The sequence below is a fragment of the Tympanuchus pallidicinctus genome, unplaced genomic scaffold (genome assembly GCF_026119805.1).
Source record: "Tympanuchus pallidicinctus isolate F22 unplaced genomic scaffold, pur_lepc_1.0 scaffold16, whole genome shotgun sequence".
NCBI classification, from domain to species: Eukaryota; Metazoa; Chordata; class Aves; order Galliformes; family Phasianidae; genus Tympanuchus; species Tympanuchus pallidicinctus.
In genome coordinates this window covers 10,651,867-10,657,187 of record NW_026294679.1, presented here as the reverse complement: position 1 = coordinate 10,657,187, position 5,321 = coordinate 10,651,867, and positions in this window count along the sequence as shown.

Below are 5,321 nucleotides of genomic sequence, written 5' to 3'. Positions count from 1 at the left end.
AACTCAAAGGATCAGAATTCTTTTTAAACTGTTGAATCTCTTTGATCTTTCATAAGGCTGTAAAAATAGAAATGCTTCCTTACAGAATATGTTTGAGCTTCTTTTATATATATAGAGAGAAATACTGAATAGTACTGACGCGTTTGAAATATAAGATGTTCTTTCCCTTCCTTCCCAACACACGCTCTCAGAAAGTTCAGAATTCTGGAGTCATTCTGTTTTGTGAGACTCTCAGACTTCCATTGCACATACATGGTCTTTCTCAAGAAAAATCATAGATTCATAGAATGTCTTAGGTCCTCTCCAACCATCTAGTTCCAATCCCTGTGGATGAAGCTGCCCAGGATCCTATCTAGCACTGAATGTATACAGAGACAGGGCATCCCCAACCTCTCCGGGCAGCCTGTTCTAGCACCTCGCCACTCTGAATAAAAAACCTAACTGTTTTATCCTGTCACTCTCAGAGTGCATAAGAAATAATTCTCCCTCCTGCTTTGTAAGCTCTCCTCAAGTACTGGAGGACTGCAATGATGTCTCCGTGGAACTTTTTCTTCTCCAAGTTTAACAAGCCCAACTCTCTCAGCCTGTCTTCATATAACATCTGCTCCAGCCCTCTAATAATCTTTGTTCTCTTCTGTTCCAGCACCTCTGCATCCTCTCTGTACTGAGAGCCCCAGGCTTGGATGCAGTACTTCAGTTGGAGTCTCACAAGGGCGGAGCAGAGAGAGAAGTGACTGTCCCTGTTTCCATCCCTCTGTTGATGCAGTCCAGGATACTGTTGGCCTGGTCTGCAAGAGCAAGCTCATGTCTAGCTTCATGATCTATCAGGATCCCCATGTCTTTCTCCACAGGACTGTTCTCAAAGAGCTGACCCAGTCTGTACTCTTATCTTGGATTGCCCTGACTGTAGTGCAATACCTCGTACTTGGTCTTGTTAAACCTCATTAGATTCTTTGAAAAAGCTCATTAGATTTTTGAAAAAAATTAAAATTTTTAAAAGTTTGAAAAACTTTATCTTTGTTCCTTTGTCTTCCCATGAATAATGCTAAAAAAAACAAGTGAAAAGATGATTTTTTTAAACCTTCTGACTACTGAGCTAATATCACGAACTGTCTGGCCTGGCTGAGAATTTATTCTTGTCTGAGCCTGGCAGCATGCATGCTGGTCTGCTTATTATAGCAGAGAACACTTGGCTTCCCTTACTTCTCCCCGAGCTGGTTGACATTTCATGAAAGCAAGTAGAGAGGAGTTCCTCAGTCTGATGTCAGGAGCTGGATGCTTCTGGTAGTGGACTGCTCATGGGATGGAAGGAAAAGATCAATCAGACCTTCAATGCAAACAAAACCACATGGAATTTGTTGCATTTCCTTAAAGAATAACAAATCTGAACCATTCCTTTGTGCTGAAGTTCCCATGTTTCTTGTGTAGGTGACTGGTGCTGACGGGCCAGGTGGCACAGGGGAAAGTGCATTTATTACCTGCAAGAGGATCTGAATGGGTAATGAACAACAAATATCCTTGCCTTGAGTATCCTGTATCACAGGGGGAACATGGAGAAAGGGGAGAAAAAAAAAAAAGGGCAGCTTGTTCTCAGGTAGAAAACTGTGAAGAAGGATCAGGAAGAGAGAGACTATGTGTTTGTGGAGCAAATAGTACATCATGTTGCCACAGAGCTAAAAGTTTTGTTTGGGTTTGTTTTGCTTGATTGTTTGATTTGTTTTGTTTGTTTGGATTATTTTCCTCTATGTATTTTTTGTTGTTTGTTTCTTAGGTCACTTGCTGAACCCTAATTAAGGAGACACTGTCTCCAGCAGCTCCACTCACATAAGAATTCCACATACCCTCCCTTTTCTTCTGAGCTGAGCCATTCCAAGAAGTTGGTTCTTAGATCAATAACAAAACAAGCACAGTTTAGTTTTTGCAAAGGGCCTTTTTTCTCCATCACAGTCTATTTAGTTTTCCAATCTTGTGGCAGCTTCAGTTAGTCTTTAAGAGGAAAGGAAGACTGCTGTACACAAGAATGGCTTGTGAGCTCTCCTAGGAAAACATGCACCTGCTTTCTACCCACGCATCCACCCTCATCTCAAATCCAAGCCACGAGCTGATGCTACACAGCTGCTACGAGGCATTATGTCAAGGCTCCATTTGCCAGCATTTCCACTACTCTGTATCACATTGGTGTCTCATAACAGCTCCCAGAGCAGCTTCATCAAGATGCTAATGTCAACCAAGTAAATAATGTATGCTTCAACTTTAGGCTAAATATACATTTGTCTGATAGACCATAACAGCCACCAAATTTGTTGTGCTAAGCAATCCTTAGCTGTATATTTACCAGACCAATGGAGTGCTTACATCTTTGACATATTAATCAGTATTTAGGGAAGTTTAAAAATAATTATCAGAAGAAAAAAAAGCACTGTTGTTCATATATAGCATTTATGTGGAAGAAACTTTCTTCTCTCTTGTGTTGCTTTCTATCTGGAGCCCCCAGAGCCTCAATCAGCAGAAGTACTTAGAGACAAACAAGTAAGCTGACATCAGTGTCTTACAGTTACTTATTATGAGCATGACTTCTACACAGCATGGTAGGTTCTTACAGGATCCAATCTGTTTCCCAGTATCATTTCAGAACAGTTGATACTATCCAAGGCATTTGAACTATGTCTTGTTTCTTAGAAGAAATGAGAAAATGCTGTGATACTGGTCTACTTGCTCTGGAGTCTCATCTATTAAGGACAATAGGAATGTATGAGGATGCTTTTGCAGGACCAAAATACACAAAGACAAGATTTAGATGGTTTTTGCACCGCAGCAAGAATCACATTTTGTACTCATTTCCCTTGAGAGGTCTAAGATTCATCATTGCTGCAGTTTATCCTCTCCCTTGTTCATCTGGACAGTTGGAGAAAGTAGCTGGTTTTACCATTCACAGATCATTGATAAAGAAAAGGAGGTACCAATGACTGTGGATCTTCCCTGAGGAAATTCTGAAAATGCCAGATGGTGAATACCAAAACAAAATTCAATACTGTTGTGGCAAGAAGTTATCTACTATCATCAGCAAACCACATCAGCAGTAGATTTCTTCTTCCAGTCCTTTCTGCTGTTAACTAGGATGGTGTACGTATGAGCTTGTCTCATTTTTCCATCAGGTACAATTTTTAAAATGTGGAGTCCACACACCTGCAGCTTTCTCAGAATTTAAGCTAGATAAAGCCAATCATGTTCCTGAATTTCTGGGAATAATGCTCTTTGTGAGATAGTGACACAGAGAAGAAAACTGCCTTAAGTCAGGACACCATGAAAGTGGCATAAACATTGAATGCCCACTGTTACCTAGACAGAAGAAAAAGTGTAGACTAGAGATAGCCATTTAGTGAAAAAGTACTGAAAGCAAATTTGGCTAAAAATCTCTGAGAGATGCTGAGCTGAGGTTCCTGCAAAGGTTTGCCGTAGTCACAGAGGAAAGGAGAAATCTACAATGAGAGATACAGGAAGGGTTGCACAGCCTTCTACAGAGGGCTCAAAACCCTCTATTTTGAAATGCATTTGCTTCAAAGTCTATTCATTTCATTCCTTTCATGCAAGATCTAATTTTACTGTAATCCAGACACCGGGTCCGTCTGAACTTGACTTTGAACTGACAACACTTGCCATTTCACAATTAATTCATTACTACGGTCTTTGGAGTCCTGTCTCTCATCTTGCATGTCAAAGCATCAACTGCCTGTTCCAGAACCTAATTGTGTTGTTAGTGACCTTTGTAAGCTAATCTGCTACAGTAATTTGATCAATTAATATTTTATGCAAAGATTAGTACAATCTGAAAAAAATAAATAAATTAAGTAAAATACAAAATTATAATAAACAACATGTCTGGCAGGAAAATATTTGTTTATAATTCTGATTATGATCATGATTTATTAATGCACTTGTCAGCATCTGTTGCTAGGGGTATTATGCATACCTCAGTAGGATTTGCCCTGATTTGTTGAATAGAAGCCAGAAAAAAAAAAAAAAAAGTGTAATGAAAAATATTACAGTCTAAATATCATCTTTTTCATGTCTAGGGGAGAGCTACTTCTTGACCTCTCTGAATCTGCTCTTTCTGTATAAGTTTATCACTAACAATGAATACCATCTCCAAAAGAACTTCATCGTCTGTGTTCCATGTTCTGTCAGATCTGTGATCAGGCAGAGCCACCCTAACAAAGCTAATTTTTCATATTTCAATGCTTGATTATGAATTGAAGAGCAACATACTATATTTATACAATTCTCTCTAGAGGGAGAAATAGCAGAAAGATTTTATAAATGGTGAAACTTTCATTTTCCTACTCAAATACCTTCATGTACATCACAATTCCTGGAGAATCTCCTTTGATGTGAAACTGGATTAAAATGAAGAATGAACGCACACTGTATTTTTACTATACATATCATGTTGTCTTTGTTTAAATGAGCTGTTTTATAGTCATGACTAAGATTTCCATGTTGATGTGCATTTTCTTTATACTTTCAGCCGTCCTGTCATACATCTGAATTTTCTCTCCAGGCATTTAATCTGAATAGCTAAAAAAAATCCCCAAATAAAAAAAAGAAAAAAATCATTGTTATTTTCACATATGAAGGAAGAGAGATAGCTAAAGTCTGTGAAAATTAAAATTCTTCTTTAATTGTAATTTCTATTTCAAAAAATCTCAAAAGTTTTAAGGTAGGGTTGACTGAAAACCAAATTCTTACAGGTACTTTTGAAATGACATTTCTCATAACTCCTGCACTATCTTCTGTGTCCCTGAAAGAGCTATTCTGAGTTTGAAAAGTGTGATGGTAGAAGTTCTAGAAGTTCTGAATTTCCATTCTCCCTTAAAGCATAAATTTTCATAGTTTATACATGGAACCTTAAGGAATAAGTAGATGTATCTCATCTTCTCTTGGATTTAGGTCACTGAAATCTTAAGCAAGATGTAGTCCATGTTCATTCTGTTACACGGGACTTCCTTTCAGCTGTGGTAGGTGTTTACTTGTCTTGCGTGCTAAGTCTTGGCAGGCTCATTTGAGGTAAACTAAGTGTTCATCTTCGTGCTGCTAAGAAAAAGAAGAATGTACCTTTGTTCTTTTTCAGACAAGTTGTGTTGTAACTGTTGACTCACAGCCTGAACCACTGATTGATCACCTGGGGAAAGGGCCCAGTCAGCCCTGGGAGCACAGGTGAAGGCAATTCAGTGGCCAGAAGAGGTGGAGCATGGCTGCACCTCTCTTAGACCTCCTTTAAGGGCTGACAGCCACTATGGAAGGATTTCTGGTTGGAGCCTTGT